Source organism: Marmota monax, unplaced genomic scaffold (genome assembly GCF_021218885.2).
Source record: "Marmota monax isolate L192 unplaced genomic scaffold, Marmota_monax_Labrador192_F-V1.1 WCK01_AAM20220418_F8-fsc00151, whole genome shotgun sequence".
Taxonomy (NCBI): Eukaryota; Metazoa; Chordata; class Mammalia; order Rodentia; family Sciuridae; genus Marmota; species Marmota monax.
This window is the reverse complement of record NW_026694226.1, coordinates 24988-42735: the sequence shown is the minus strand read 5'-3', so window position 1 is coordinate 42735 and position 17748 is coordinate 24988. Positions and strand designations below refer to the sequence as shown.

General features: G+C 33.8%; 1 long non-coding RNA gene across 3 annotated transcripts in view; it reads left to right on the top strand.

The window, feature by feature from the left end:
• The window catches only part of LOC124108333 (uncharacterized), a 103451-nt gene extending 86073 nt beyond the window's left edge, over window positions 1-17378 (top strand). For all 3 annotated transcript variants that reach the window (XR_009228806.1, XR_006856646.2, XR_009228805.1), the window contains 2 exons: window positions 674-804; window positions 8119-17378. This is a non-coding gene — a long non-coding RNA (uncharacterized LOC124108333). The remainder of the gene's footprint in view (window positions 1-673; window positions 805-8118) is intronic.
• The last annotated feature ends 370 nt before the right edge of the window (window positions 17379-17748 follow it).

The following is a 17748-nucleotide window of genomic DNA, read 5'->3' as shown; positions in this document are numbered from 1 at the left end:
ATATGTTATAGACTCAGCATATTCGTCTGTCACACAAACCTGATTAAGAAGTTTTAATTCTGAAACATAAGGTCCATGAAATAATTTTTGTTTTTTTACTGCCCATTTTATCTCATTACTAACACATGTATACATTATCAATGCTATTTTTAATAATGTTCTTTTAAACTTTGTATTTCCATTGTTATTGGGTATTTATTTAGTTGAATTTTAGAGCAATCTGTTCAATACCTTAATGGGTCTAAAGAATTATTTGAATGAAAATTAATGCCAATCAATTTTCTTTCTCATAATGAAGATATACAATATACTCATGTACACATGTATGTATACATGTGTGTATAAATATATATATATATGTCGTATATATATATATGTCTGATTCTTCTTTACCTTGTAGTTTTTCACTCATGCACACATTTTCTCATCAAATAAATCTCTCTTTCTCTCTCTCTCTCTCTCAGAAAGAGTCAGTTTTTTCTATATATATATATAGAGAGAGAGAGAGAGAAAGAGAGACCCATATAGATGTATACATATACATATACAAGCATATTAAATTTTACTAATTATTAAAAGATGGTCACAGTTATCAGAATTAGTTAATGCTAGTGGTATCAATGAGGCTGTGGAATTCAATTATACATGTGACACTTGTTTTCTATTTCTTTAGATAACGCAGAGCCTGTCTACCTCTCTTTCTTTGCTTTGCCTTCAAATATTGCACTTCAGCACAAAGTGACTAGGCTTAAAGATTCCACAAAAAACCCAAAGAAATCTATTCAAGAGGTCATCTATCAACAGGTAAAAGTATATTTTAAATTCTGTTTTTTCTTGGCAGCACTCACAAATGAAAGGGACAAAGCATAACAGGCACCAGTTGTATAAAATATTACAGAATTTTGCACAGGAAGAAATCATGAGGCCAAAGAGTGTGTTTGAACTGTATCCTGAGTATTCATCAACTCAAGAGTTGCTAATAAGGAAGAGGTGACAGTCTTGGTGACAGCCTTTCCAAGGGCTAATTGATCTGGTGCTGGGAGCCATTAGCCAAGTAGGTATGACAATTTCCTTGCCAGCGTACCCCATGTTGCTGACATGTTGCAGTGACATTGAATGTAGGTGACCTTGCTCATTGACCAAGGCGGATTAGAGTGTTCCCGGTTTAAGATAATCGTGTTTAGGGCGTTCCCAGTTTAGGTTCCAGGTTTAAGGTTTAAGATTATTCCTGCTGGGAATAGGGCGTATCCTGCTGCCTGAGACAGGAGGCTGACGCCTAAAGGTCAGTTTTCCGATGAGGGGTAAGAACCATATGTTGAATTGGACAACCTACCAGGCAAGGTCCTTAAGCCACATTAACCTCACTCCCCCACTGGCACCAAGGCCAAATTTGGGGGCCAACAGAGGTGAGGCAAAGAACCTCACCCCCCCCCCCACTGGTGCATAGACCTATCCACAAGTATGGCTGTATGCTGGACCGGTAGTCAGTGACGGGTATGATTCAATTGCAGTGGTATCAACCTAAGACAGGAGGCTGACGCCTAAAGGTCAGTTTTCCGATGACGGGTAAGAACCATATGTTGAATTGGACAACCTACCAGGCACGGTCCTTAAGCCACATTGCTTGTTGTTTAATTAATCAGAAGGGGGGAGATGCTGGGAGCCATTAGCCAAGTAGGTATGACAGTTTCCTTGCCAGCGTACCCCATGTTGCTGACATGTTGCAGTGACATTGAATGTAGGTGACCTTGCTCAAGGACCAAGGCGGATTAGAGTGTTCCCGGTTTAAGATAATCGTGTTTAGGGCGTTCCCAGTTTAGGTTCCAGGTTTAAGGTTTAAGATTATTCCTGCTGGGAATAGGGCGTATCCTGCTGCCTGAGTTCCCCTTGAGTTCTCACGGGATTTAGACAGTATATTTTTTGGGAGACAGATGCCCAGTGGAGGTGATTTTGGGCAGAGAACGTGGATTTGGGCAGAGAACTTGGATTTCCTCAGAGTGTGATTGTAGACGGCTGGTGTGAGTTCAGGAATAAAGAGTTGCTGTTTGAATCTACAAGCTGTGTGGTGGCTCGTGATTGTGTGCCCAGCCAGACTGCGGCATTTGTGCCCAGCCAGACTGTGGCAATCTGGCCTCACTTTCCAATGAGTTAAGAGATCAGAAGATGTCGCTTTATGTGAAAGAAACAAAATAGGTACTAGGTAAGAAAGTGAAGAGGCATATGAGTGGTGACTTGCAATCTGGAGCATGAAACTGTAATTCAAATCAAGAAAATATGTGGGGAACAGAGAATAAAAGATCATAGACTAAGATACTGAACTGACAAACTGACAAAAGTAATGCAAAAACAAAAAAAAATTCAAGGACTCAATCGAATAATGCTATTTTGTAAAAGGGAAAGAAAGCTTTTGAAAAGTTTGAAACGTGTAACATCTGAGAAAATAGATTGACTTTTATTACAAATAATAGAAAATTCAAATACTTAATGACCTGAACAACAAACCTGCAGTTTGAGGCTATGAACATTAGAAAAACATGAATGTAGTAGGGAGATGAAATCAGAATTCCAGGAGGTCTTTCTGGAGGATAGACTCTAGAGAAATGGGAAACAGCTCATTGTCTATGGAAGGCTGATGTGCAGATCATAAATTGTCTTTCAAAATTGTTAAAGACTTTTCATTGGATGAATGACATTTGTGGAGATGATTGATTCCTAGAGTAGATGAGTGTATGCTTATGTTTCCATGTGTTGTGCTGTGTGTGTGTGTGTGTGTGTGTGTGTTTGCACGTGTGTATTGGAGATAAAAATAGGAGGAGTCGAGGGAAAGGAGAGCTAGCATAAGTCATTGCTATGCATTTTTACTTCTTTCAGATTTTTGGATGCTTCTATTTTTTGAGCCCTTTTTCTAGATTTCAGTGGTAGATTCATTATTTACCTGTGTCTACATTAGTCAAAATGTATTCAGGAGATATTGCCTTTCTTTACTTTTAATTTAGGTTGTGATCTAAAGTCAGCCTCTTCTCAGGCACTTACGCCACAATTGCTAACGTTAGCTACATGGTGTTGCTATCTCCTTGTAGAAAACATTTAAATTAAAAAAAAAAAAAAAAAAACTATCTCAATCAAATGTATGTGGGCCCACATTTTATTTGTTTATATATTTAACTTATTTTATGGCAAAACAACAGATTATATCTCATTGTTATTTGGAAGTGAACAAATTCATTTTTAAAGCTAAAATTATAATTACAGAGAGAAAATTACAGCAGGTGGTACAATGGGTAAAATAACTTCTTTCCAAGCACAAGTAGTTACAACTAAAAGTGTCCTACTACACATCAAAAACAATGCTGAGAACTTGAGATACAGTGAACAGCTTGTTATCTTGGACTAATGGCAAAGACATACATTGAATAAACCATTAGAAATGCTATTTGAAGGTAACAATTTTATAGAGGTTTCAAAATTATTAATTGAAAGAATGAGAAATTTGGAGAAAAAACTATATTTTCCTATGGTTTAGATTGAAATAAGAAGTGCAGGGAAAAAGTACTTACTGAAATATAATTTAGAATATCAGGATACAATGAACAATCTACCATCCCTAGGTTTAGCAAAATTACATGGGCAATAGTAACTAACAAAATACTGTTAAAACTGGTCATGTAGCTATGTATCTAGGAGTTAAAAATAATAAATGAGAAATTCAAATGATAGAAATGTATCTATATGTAGCACATTTATTTATGTACATTAAATTTATATACATTAAAATACATATTGAACATACATATAAAAGTGTAAATATTTGCTGTATTCATTATTTCATCAATTTCAAGAAACACATCGCTTCACATCTTTGAAGTGAGGATGTCTTGCACTGGGTGGCATATTACCATCAGTTTTGCCAAAGTGACAATCATGACAGGGTCTTGTATGCATATATAAATTTGGTGCATAGTCAATTGGTGATTGGTCAATTTTAATTCCTTCATATTTGAGTCAATAAACCTTTTATTGCCATTTAGATAAAGAAATATAAGTTCTACTTTCTTTTTTATTTTTCCTTAATATCTTCTGTTGATACGTTCTGTTAAGATCAAGAAAATATTGGGGTCAAAATGTAAAATATCCTGAGTAGCTTGAAAGAAATTGCTGGTGATATTGATGGGGCACTCTGTAGAAATGCTCTTGATACTCCAGGGGAAAGTATCTCAGTATCATTGAAAATTATTATTCAAAAAGTGATTCAGAAGAATCATCATCTGATCATGAAAATATTTATGAATACATAAACCAGTTGGAAGTTTTTATTTGTTTTTCTATTGGTTACATGTTGGTAGGTTGAATTTTGATAGAACTTGAAACTGTCATTTCCAATTTTGCAACACAATTATATTTGTAATAGTTTAGTTCAGTGTTAGGACTGTGGGTGATTTTATTTTTCTTTACCATCTCCATTTTTCATGTTTTTAAATTTTAAATTCCAGGCACCACTCTGCCTTCTTGTTTCAGTTACCTACTGTAACCATGTAACCTTTGTGCAATCTACTTAATGCCACATGTTTTACATTTTTATGCCTCTTTGTTAGTGAATTTGCAGTTTAAAATGACCTGCCAGAGTGCTTCTGATGTTCCCCAATGCCAGAAGCCTGGGATACACCTTACAGAGAAAACATTTGTGTTAGATAAGCCTCATTCAGGCATGATTTACAATGCCATTGACCTTCAGTTTGGTGCTAATACATGAACAGTATGTATTAAAGGATGCATCTTTAAGTGGAAATACACATCAATGAGGTTATATATTGATTGATGAAAATGTGATTGGAGTCGCATATAAACTCAATCCCATATTTCCTCTACAAGCAAATGTTCAGAATTTGCTAATACTGGGTTCAAGATAACATCATAGAACATATCTCCAATGAATAATAAGAATCCTCTATACTCCAAAACATCAGATTAAAAAACCTTTAAGAATATTGTCTACATGTAAAATTATAATATTAAATCAAAAATCTATTTCTGAGAATACTTATAAATGAATCTATGAATGTGTAAATATTTGTATGTAATATATAGAATAAAAACATAGATTTATATATAATGCCTTCATTAAATTACTATTAAATTTTGCCTGTTGGACTTATATATATATTCTATAATAAAAATTTTACATAAAATATAAAATATTTAGTTCATATATTACATATGAGTTTGTGAATATATACACTAGATAGCACATGCACAAATACATATATTGTAAAAATATAAATACGATTAATTTAAAGCTTCTCATATAATTTGGAATAGTTGTTTCTTAGAGAGCAGGTGTAATCTGGAAGGGCACATAGAAAGCATCATATTAAAAAGGTCTATTGTTATTTTTCTGAAGCCCTAAAATTATTCAGTATTAGCAAAAAGACTGACATTTCACATTCAAATTCAACTACCATTTATTTATTTATTTAGAGGGGTTACCAGGGATTGAACTCAGGGGCACTTAGCCACATTTTATTTAGCCACATCCCCAGCTCTATTTTGTATTTTTATTTAGAGGCAGGGTCTCACTGAGTTGCTTAACACCTCACTTTTTTTTGAGTCTGGCTTTGAACTCATGATCTTCCTGTCTCAGCCTCTGGAGCTGCTGGGATTACATGCATACACCATCGCATCTAGCTGGGATTTATGACTTTTGAAGTCACTAAAAAAATGAATCACCCAGTTGAATTTCTAAGTGTTTACTATAGCAGATGTGATAAAAACTACAAAAATTTATACTCATGAATTAATAATGAAAGGTGGATTAGCTTCTTTTATGCAAGCAGGAAAATTACTAAATAACATTTTTAAGTCTGTTAATTGTTTTTACACTCTACAATAAACAGTAGTTACCATACAAATGTCATTTGGTATTTCTTCAGTATTTCTCCAAAAATAATTTTTTTCCATTGACAAGCAGTAAGAAAACTGGATACTTTAAAATACAATAAAATTTAGTAATCTGTTGATTCAGATTCTTTAGACAACTTTCAAAGGCCAATTGCCATTTTTAGCTTATTTAACTAATACATAAAATCCACCTCTTTCTTTTTTATTTTTCCCCTTAGTGTTAATGATTTTTAAAGAAATTATTTCTAGTCCTCATGTATTATAAATTGATGAGTAAGGAGAAATAAATACTATAGGAAAAAAGATGGATAATTTTAATTGTTTCCAAGAAAGAAAAATGATTATAAAAGCAGAGTATAAATATACTGCTAACATTCATATTTTTTAAAAAATAATTATTGATAAGTTGTGGTATTTTGGGTTGCTTTTTGAAAATTTTAGCATCTTTGATAAATATTACGTTAATATAAAGTATTAACTTGATAGAAGTGTTTTTGTCCTGATGATCATGATTGATCAAGATATGCATTGTATGCACAGTTTGTGGTTAAAGCGTTTTATTTTATTTACTTATTTGTTAGTTTTCCATCACCATGACAAAATACCTGAGAAAATCAATGTAAAAGGAGGAGAGGTTTGCTTTGACTCTGATTCATGGTTTCAGAGACTTCAACCCATGGCTCCTTGGTCACTTGGTCCTGTAGCTTTGAGTCCATAGTAAAGCAGAACATATGACAAGGAATATATGGTGGAGCAATGAAGCTCACCTCATGGCAGCCAGGAAGAAAAGAAAAAAGAACCTTCCAATATCTCCTTCAAGGGCACACCCACACTGACTAACTTCCTTCCACTTGGCTCCACCTCTTAAAGATCCAACCACCTCCCATTACCACCAGAGGCTGGCAATGAAGCCTTTACAATGTGAATCTTTAGGAGATACTTAACATCCAAATCATCCAACTGTCCCCATGAAGACTGAATAAGTTTAAAGTTTAAAGAGTGAATAAGTTTATTGTATAACGTACAACACAATGACTGTATTTAATAATACTGTATGTATTCTGGAAATTTGTGACATGAATAGCTTTTAGGTGTTCCCAAAAACAACAAAAAACAAATACAGAAATGAAAAATGGTAACTATATGAGGAGATATGTTAATTAAATTGAAGGTAATGATCAGTTCACTCTGTATATGCATATTAAAATGTCTTAATTTGCACCTTAAATATGAATCTTTAGGCAAAAAAGAAAGTTATGACCATATTCACAATCATCCAAAAGTGAAATAACAATAGGTCATTTTACAAGCTAGATTTTCTGAAAATGTGTGGCAAAATTAGCACTTTTTTTTCACTTATTTCTGATTTACCCTTTACCTTTCAATTAAGGAATATCTACATATAGAAGATATTTTATTTCAGTCTAAAGAAGATATTTAAAGTAGTGGCAATTGTATATTTCCAAGAACTAAGCAAGCAGCATCACTCTCCAAAAACAAACCAACAAACTAGGGAACCAAATATTTTTAATTTAATCATGTAGTTTTAATATTATATTACTTTCTTCCATGGGAAAGTGGATGTTCTAAAGCCTCAACAAACAAATTTATTTTGGAGATTTTATTTTATGTATCTTTCATAAAATGGTAGGTAGCACCAGTTCTGGAAGTATATTAAAACTAGTATAATTCCACAAAAGCATATAATTTTTAGTTTATTAGTTTAGAAAACAGATTCAGACAGAAATGATTTTACAAACTATCACTTATTAAAAATAGAAAAATTCCAGAGTATGCCTATTAAATATTTTATAATTCTTTGTATTTAATATCTAGTCCTTTGAAAACTTTGTATACACAATTTTAAAGTCAATATTTTGAATATAAAAAGTATTTTAAGTGGTTGCAGTTTCATTTTCTTTATGTTTGGAAATAAAATTGAAATAGTTTTTGTTGTTTGGTTGATTTAGATCTAAATTCTTAACTTCACTTCAATAAATTTTTGTCCCGTAAATTAAATGCTTTCAATTTTTAGTTTATAGTAGTCCAGGTTATATACTTCATATTATTTTTCATAGATTTTCTGAATTCATGAGTATAAAATATTCATGAAAAATTGTATTGTAGTTGTAACTGGGAAGTACTATTTTAGTAACTAGCAAGAGTGACATACAAAAATGCAAATAAGGTTAAACTGTTATTCATTTTTTTGTGTGTATATAGGTTACTTGAATTTGAAATACAGGAGCGAAATGCCACCAATGCCAAGTTCCCCACCTTTATACCCACCTCCTGATGGAGGATGGGGCTGGGTTGTGGTTGGAGCATCTTTTATCTCCATTGGATTTTCATATGCCTTCCCCAAAGCCGTCACAGTATTCTTCAAAGAAATTCAGCAAATATTCCACACCACGTACAGTGAAATCGCATGGATATCATCCATTATGCTGGCTGTTATGTATGCAGGAGGTAAGGTTCTTGTCTTGGATTAAGTAGAATTCTGGATTAAGAAAACAATTCCTTCATGCCACAGTTCTACTGTGTGATTTATATGCAGTATCCTGGTATATATTACTTTTTTTTTTAAATTTTTTATTGTTGGTTGTTCAAAACATTACATATTTCTTGATATATCATATTTCACACTTTGATTCCTGGTATATATTAAAGCCCTGTTTTCATGGTACAGTCACAAACAATCAAAAGTATTACTAAGAAATTTTAAATGATTTTAATCCAGTATCTAAAACTATTCATTTTGAGCCTCTGGCATTGTTTGAATGAAAATTTATTTGTAAAAATCAAAATTTACTAACTTATGAGATTTCCAAGGTAAATACTTTTCTATTTAGATTGGAATAAAAGCTGCACTAGTGTTGGTATCATTTCTTATTATTGGTCTAGCTGGGAGAAATGTTTTTGTTTTTTGTTTTTTGTTTTTTTTTTTTTGAATGAGAAGGAAACTTGTTTAAGTTGCTGACAATTCATAAGCCCTGAAAATACTTTACCTTACACTGCAAAAATGGAGTGTTATTCACATTCTGGAGTCTTTCAGAATCAGGTAAGAAACAATTCCTTATTATTATTGTTCTCATTAAATATGACATATTTTTTATTTAAATGGTTGCCTAATAACATGTTGTTATATTCTATATTTTAATGATGGGTTTGAGTCATGAAGAATAATGAATATATCAAAATATCATCTCACTTCTGAATGTTAAAAAAAATGGAATTAGTACATTTTTATGTGGCTTGTCATCTTTAAATCAGTCTCACTAGCAGACCAGACTGACTTACAAATTTTTTTAAAGCCATTACTTAAAATACATGGATTTTAGAGTTTTCATTTTCCAAATGGATATTTAACTGCAAGATACAATTATGGACTCAGAATATAAGAATTTAAACAAATCATATAAATTAGTATCATTTTTTAAATTTTAGAAGTAAAGATGATGTGGCTCTTACTGACAGAGATATAACATTATTGCTATTTGCCCAATATTTATTAATATTTAGTTTCAGCCAAGGCCTCCCTCATCACTTGATATACAGGGTATGAGTTAATCCTCTTAACCTATGAAATAAATGTTATTTTCTCTCTCTAGATGAAGAAATGGAGAGATAAAATAGCTTTACTGAGTCAAACATCTCACTAGTGGCTGATAAAAGTGGTACTTCAAATATTTAATCACTGTATTCTCTGCCTTTCTCGTATCTTCTTCTTTTCATCTAGAAAACGACAGAGCCATAGCTAACCCAGGCCTTCTGCAAGCCCAATGCAATGTTTTTTCCTTCCTTGCAATGTAGTGACTTATGTACTACATCCACCAAGGTCATTTGTTCAATGACATAATAATTAATTTTAATGATGTTATCTTTTCATTGCACTATCAATGTAAAAAAATCCTGAAATAATCCTACTGTGTGTGTGTGTGAGATGTGGGCATACACACATATGTTGATATTGGTGTTTTTTATTTTTTTGTTAATCAATAATTTTAGATTGATACAGCATGAGACTACGTAGGTTAAACTGATGTATTTTTATTTTAATATCAAGTGGTATCTTCAGAATGCTATTTGGACATGTCAATAAGAAAATCTGCATCTAAAACCCTTTCTAAGAATCTCTTTTGTACAGTTGCTGTAAGCATTTAGCAATGGTATTTTTTTATGAAAAAGGACAAGAAATATTGTGCTTTGGGTTTTGTTCTTTCAGCCAGAGGGTAGGTGTTCTTTCATAATGCTCTGCTAGAAAAACACACAAGTCATCTTAACTTGAGCTCCAAAAGCTGTTAATATAAAGGAATGTAGTGTTTCAATCCCCTCTTAAATATACAATACCTTTATTTATTTTTATGTGGTGCTAAGGATCGAACCCAGTGCTTCACATGTACAAAGCGCACGCTCTACCACTGATCTACAGCCCTAACCCTCCCCCTCTTAAATACAATGTAAAAAGAATCTTCTAAGTGACTTAACATCAGTTTATTGAATTTAATTGGACTTCAGGTCCTATTATATTCTTAATTTTATGTTGTCCAAATTGATGACTAAACTTATAGGTGAGACAAAAATTGATGTTATTAAATTAAGACTTGACTTAATTTTTTACACACAAACACAAAGTCTCAGTGGCTTAAGGCAAGGTAGATTTATTTCTTACTCAAGCAGTGTTTCATCTTGTGGCTATGCCATTATAAGTCTTTGTAGATTATTCTTTCAATCTTCTCTGTTTGCTGGACAAAACAAAGGTAGACAGCATGGATGATCATAAACTTCATTTATGCATACATCCCATGGGTCAGAACTCTTAAAACTTCCCTACCTAGATTTAGGGACTATGGGAAAGGCCAGCATTCCAGAGGAAAACTCAGAGCTGCATGCATCCAGCTATTGCTGGACTGAACTTTATACCTCACCAATCATTTTTCATAAACAAAAGGAGAATGGGTTTATGGACTTGCCATGGACATATAACAGCCTTATACTCCCTGGCTGAATATAAAAGCATCATAGAAATGGAGAATGATATGAGTTTAAATCACTATAAAATATAATTTTAATTTCCTCAAACCACTAAAACTTGGTATGAAATGATAAGTAAATACCTGCATTATATTTGTCATAAATAATTTTTTTCCTTTTATTTATACATTTATTTTCTTTTTTTAAATGTATAGTAAAAACTCAAAAAGGTCCAAAAAATATTTATTGAAATTCATAAATAAAATGGTAGTTTGGTAGTTACAAATTTTTAAAAAGTTGCCTTAAACTATTTAGGATAGTAGATGAATAAAATTCATCTAAGTTAAAAATTGACAGATATTTGCTTCCAGTAGTTCAAGAAAGCAACGCTAAACATGTGAAAATATTTAGTTTGTAGTAATTGATGATGGTAATATTTAGGTGAGATCCTAGTACTTGGAGTATTTTCCAAACTCCTCAGTTATCATGGCCAAAACATTTGGTATGTCATCTGTGATCATGGAAGAAAGTTGAGGATTTCAGAAATTTTGCTACGCTTTTTTCTTTCCCTTAAAACTGGAAATATAGTTTCAGATTCTTTGCTTAGTGGGTAGAGATGGTTATAACTGCTATATCTACCATCTGATCTAGATCTCATGCATTTACATGGCTTGTTGGAAATAAAATTAATGTATTATCCTGGTAGTTTTTAATCTTCTAAAAAATTAATTTGCACATTTTAAGCTATAATCCCAATGTGAAAACAGTCTTTGTTATGAGTGTGCATGATTTTTTCAGAAACACAAATAACCATTTAGAACAAAAAAGCCTGATAGATTCAGTTACTCTAAAGTGCAGGTTATTAGTTCTGCTACTCAGATTGCAGTGTTTTTTCCAAGGGCAGTCCATAGATTTTTCTGTTTGGGAATACAGGGTCTCTTGATAAAAATATATAATTCTAGGCCTTATCCTCAACCCCCTCATACCAGAATTTTTGTTGGTAGAGTCCAGAAACTTGTATTTTTAAACAAGTATATTGAAAATCATCTCACTTTATGTATAATGTATGGGTTTACTGCTATAGAAAACATCAATGCTTGATTGAAAAATATTTACATATTTCTCTGTAGGTTTTGAAATATCTTCATGTTAGAGAGGCCTTTTTGGTTGATGATTATAAATTTGAAGACCATATGAGGTCTTTGAGGTGAAAAGGCACATCACTTACTATGAAGTATAATGACTCTCTACCAAGCAACTGAAATATTCTGTTCAACATAATGCTAATTACATTAGCCTGGAGAACATTTAAGATCTGACACACTCATTAGGGCTTAGCGCTCAACCTATTAATCACTATGGTGGGGTCATTGAGTAAGATGGAGCATGTTCTCAGGCCTGGCCTGTGATGTCAGGGCTGGAGTCTCTTGTAGTAATTAGTTGGCATCTGGGCCTTGGTAGCAAGGTATTATCTTTTCTTTTGATGTCTGAATTAAAAATGAAACTAATAAAAGGTAAGCAGGAACGATGGAAAAGAATGCAAATTATGTTGATTTCTTACTTTATCCTTAGAATAATGGCACTAAATTACAGCAACCCATCTGGCTATCCATATGGTCTCCTGGAGTTCTAGCAAATTTCAGCAAATAGGTCAAGCAAAGTGGTCACCCTATTAATACAGTGCCAAATAGCAGTAGAAAACATATTATAATTTAAACTTTCTACATTGTTTAGATGGAAACAGGGATTTATTTTGTAAACAGTGATTACATAGGATAATCTTTTAATGTGGTGTTTGTCTGCTATTCTGTTGAATGGGGATCTAAGTATGGTTGGTTACCTGCACAAGTACTGAGTTCACACTTTGGCCTACCTGTGTCTCTTATAGTTTTTCTGGTAATATCTATTCTGCTTTGAAAGAATCAGCTATTTTGGAGAGCAGAATTAGCTTTTTTTCTGCCTGGAAATTTATTCTTTTGTTTTATGTAAGCACCGATTGCCAGTTGTGCTAAAGTAAGATTTTATGATGGACCACAGTACACAGGGGAGTAGAGCATTAGACCACTGAGCTTATTTTACTGAAGGCCAAGAAGCAAAAAGATTTAGCATAGCAGGTTGGTGGCCTAATATGTACCAGATATTTTTTTGCTCTCTTTAAAATTTAAATAAGGTCACTATATTATTATGTTTTGTGCTTTAAATATTTTGTAGACTGAGAGAAACTATTAAAATGATTCAATACTGCTCTTAGTAGCAATTAAAAAAAAGTGCATTCCCATTCCCATGCTTGAGATAGATTCGGCTTTCTTCTTAACTTTACAAAGCCAGAAAGCCCAGCAGGTATACTTGGACAATCCTATGTAAGCAGTCTTGACTTCCTGTATCTATGCCATTTCGTTGTTTTGTTTATTTGTTTATTTAGTCGGTTTTGTTTGTTTGTTTTTAACATGAGAATAAATGTTGCTAATTTTTTCCTAGGAAATAAGGTATGGTGTGGCAAAAACTATCATGCTCAACGTTTTATCCCCTTAGAATGAGATCAAGTGACTAGTTTTGGCTGATTAAACTTGAGTGGAAGGACAGGTAACCCCTGCACACCTCCTGGAAGAAACAGTGTGAGCACCTTCTTCTCTTCTGCAGCAGCCAGGTTACACATGGCATGGCTAACAGTGGAGGTCCCTTTCCTACTCCAGACATTGAATAATTAAACAATGCTTATTCAGTTTCTGAAGATTATTATAGAGATGAACCTAGGATGTATTGATCATAAGAGGAAATCTTTGTTGGATAACTACCATATGACTTATGTGAATTATTACACAGGTGCTGGAATAGGCTATGAGATGTCTTTAGTCAACTTAGAATATCATAAGAATGTGTGCACATGGGGTACTTCATCAGATCTCCGCTGGAGAAGAGAGAGTCTTTAATATCTAAAATGAAAAAAGCAGTTGTAGTAGATGTCATCCTTGACAGTTTTCATAGGTGTAAAAGTGAGAGAGATGGGCACTTCAAAACACAGTACAGAGAACAAATCATATCCCAGGAGATTTCTCTGATTAAATGTCCTTCATCCATCCCAAGACAAGGCAAGGGTCAAGTACATATTAGAAGTATGCTTAGGGCTTTGAAACTGTTCCAGAAAATTCTTTGCCTACAGAGGGGCTGATAATATACTGCAAATAATATCATAGTTTTTACTAAATTTTTATTAAAATGCTTTCTGACTAACATATGTGCCTTAGACCGTGAATCTTTCACTTATTGATTTATAAAAGAAACTATTTATGTGGTTGCGTTTATTATTGCAAATGACTGTAACCTGATTCAAATACCCTTCAGCCTAGAGAAATGTTCACATATACAGAGGAGAAGAACAGATATCACTGTCCTCCAGGTCAACTAGCACCAGTGATTCTATTTGTTCAGTATGTTGCTTTCTTGCCTCTTTCTTCTTCTGGAAGGGCAGCTTCATTTATTTATTTTGGTATCTTTCCCCAGCATAAGGAAAATAACTGCGGGCATCTCAGTCTCATGTTTCAGGCTCAAATTTATCTTGACAAAGTCTGTCCCTTTTCTCTATATTTCACTCTGGCAAATTCTAGGGAATATAAAGAGTACCTGGCCTGGTTTGCTGGTGCCTGCAGGCAGAGGATCATGGAGGGACTAACATTGGCAGCCTGAGTAGAGGAGTTCTCTAATGGAAGGATGATACTATTTCCAGAAGAAAGAAGGTTACAGAAGAGACAATAGGGCCTTACTATTGAACTCTTTTTCAAGAGATTAATATATTATTTTTTAAAAGTAAAAGCATGTGTGGGATTTTACTAATCACTCATGTATAACCTTTCATTTAGATACTTTATACCTTTTGGCATACATTATGTGCCCAAAAGCACATATGGTATTCAGACACTCTGTTGCCTAATGACATACAGTGTTTAGTAGCCACCCAGAAGTCTCAAGTGCATCTTGTGGAAGTTGATACCTAGAGTGGAATTTAGATATGGATAGTCCTGGAATCTCAAAAGGCTTAATTAATGACTTACTAGTCCAATGAGAGGCAGCAGAGTATTTTAAGTAAGATAATGAGCTTCAAAACCTCAGCTTTGAAATTGAGACTTTGCCACTTGTTTGTTCAGGCTTTTTAAAACTTAACCTTGGAATTTCAGTTTCTTCTTGTGTAAAATCACAAAAGAGAGAATGTGTGTGTGTGTGTGTGTGTGTGTGTGTGTTTTATATAATCCTCTGGTCAGGGTGACTATCATTAAACCAAAATTTGAATTATAGGAAATTACAGTGTATCAGGACGTTTACTCAGTTTCCTTGAACTAGGGCCATGAGTCAGATTAGAAATATTAAAGGTATGAGAAATTTAAGAAATGAAGACAAGACACAGAAATAAGTGAAAAGCGAGGCCCAGTGGGATGATCCAGCTCTGGTAGAGACTGGATCTAACAGCAAAATACAGCCCTTGCGCTTTATTTAAATAGGTGGGAGCACCAGTAGGATTCAGAGTGAAGAACTTCCTGAAAGAAACAGGAAGAAGGTGGCAAAGACAAGGTAGTTAGGGGTTAGCAGGTTATGCCCACCTCCTCTACTTCCGGCTGTTGTGCTGCGTTTGCACTTAGGGCTGTGTGAGCCAATGAGCCAGGGGTTCAGCATAATCTGAGCAGTCTCCAGTAAGAGTTCTCACCAAAGTAACCCCTCGCCTTGAGATGGCTGAGACAAACCCATAATTCATTCATGGCCCTCCAACAACAGTGTTTTGATTATAGTGCTTGTTGCCATCCTGTTCTTGGTATTATCCATTATGCAATGAAACCACAGATAAGGAACAAGAGAAACAGAGCAAACTGTGCCAATAAAATTGGGAAATGGGGTAAAGCAAGAAATATAAGTAGGTCAGTAGTCATTCCTAAAATAAATTCCAAGGCCTTTATTTATATATGCTGTGGCATTTCCCCCAGGCCTTCTCCTGAGTAATGAAGTGGGCACTGGTCATTCATTTGGGTCATCCTTTGAAAATCCAGTTCAGAGAATTCCTAATTTTATCATTTCCCATCTTCCTAAGGACAAAGTCACAAATATTCAATTTCTCAGAATTCCTTGTACTATGGACACAGACATATGACCCAGGCCTAACAATTCAGTGCAACAGGTTGGTTTTGATTTAGAAACTACTGATGGGAAGAATCAGATACGTCCTGGAATACATTCAGATGAAATGGTTATAGATAATCCATAATCCATTGGCATAAAAGTAGCATCAATGTTCAGAGTCAGTGGGGCTTGTGATGTAGACTGTGGTATGAGCTATTTGTGGCTCATGTCCCTAATGGAGCAGTCAATAATAGAGCATGATTTGGGCAGCACCCAGGTTTGGGTTTTTGATTCTCCCTCTTGTTCTGTGACTTACTTTTATGTTCTTATTGAGTAATTTCTTCTTTAACTCTGGGATAGAGGGTAGATATATGTGAAATTGAGCTCCTAAAAGGTCCTACTGAGGGGAGCATGGAATACTGACTTGCGATTGTTGTTTTGAAAACTTCCTATGAATGTTTCTTCTATAAAAAGGAGCTTTGCTACTCTCCCTGAAAACATTTATATTAGGATTGAAGATTTAACAATAGTTCAATTAACTATTCTTAAAGGGTCTTGTAAAATAGAAATTAAATTTCATATTTTCACATGCTGTGAATGACAAGTTTGATGTATCATGTCTATCAAATACACTTTAAGTACTTGTTTCATTATTCTAATACTAGTGCCTTTGGCAGAGTAATTGCACTATTTCAGAGAGGTTTTCAAGTGATTAATGTAGGTGGCTGTCCTTAAGCAAGAATTTGCCCAGCTAGTTAGAAGTATATCCTGCAGGAATATGGTTCATACTTTTAACCCTAAGGTAAGACCACAATGATGGCAGAAACTGGTCCTGTACATTTATTACTCAAGTATTTATGGTCACCAGAGGAAAGTATGTCCAGAAAATTCAGTGTCACAGCTGGAGAGAAAAACCTTTTAATAGTTTCACTTATTTATTTATTTCACCAGTATACATTGTGCATCTACCGTGTGCAAAACACTGGTGTGGCCCTCGGGAAGTCATATGGAGCCATAAGACACTGTTTTCAGAATATAAAATAGCTATTTATATGTTTCCTTTTTAATTGAAATCATGATACATATTAGTAAAGAAACAGGAGGTGCCATATTACTAACATAGAAACACATAGCTGAGTCATCAGGCTATGTCTCCTTGATATCTGATTTAATTATAATGTTGATTCACTAACATTGAACTTATGGCCAAACAAGATAAATTAGTCCTGAATGAAACTCATCTAACTAATATATTTTCTGTACAAGGCAACTCACTGCCTTCCTGTGCTTAAGAAAACTAACAAGTACTTCAGCATTATGCTTAGGTGCTCTTTTAAATAGTAGACTCACCAAGACAAAAAGCAAAAAAAAAAAAAAAAAAAAAAGAAAAAGAAATTGTGGCATAACATACAGCATGAAAAAGACACATTTGTAGCATGAGAGTTGTACTAAGAAAGCAGAGCATTGCCTCTACTGACAACATATATCTCAGGCAGTGTAAATTCTTCACTTTGCACATACCCACCAATGACTGTGAAAGCACTGTGAGTATTGATTTGGGGGTTATAAATAAATTTTACTGGGCAGCAAATTTGCAAGTAAAGAATCTGGAAATAATGAGGATCAACCAGGCCTATATAACCTTTCTCTGATAGAATTATACCAGATATATTGTATTTCCTGTGCTGTGTGTAAATATTCACAAATATTCAGCATTTTTATTACACTTGTTTTATCTGTTGTTTGTTGAGAGTGGGATAAGTCTGCAGAATAACA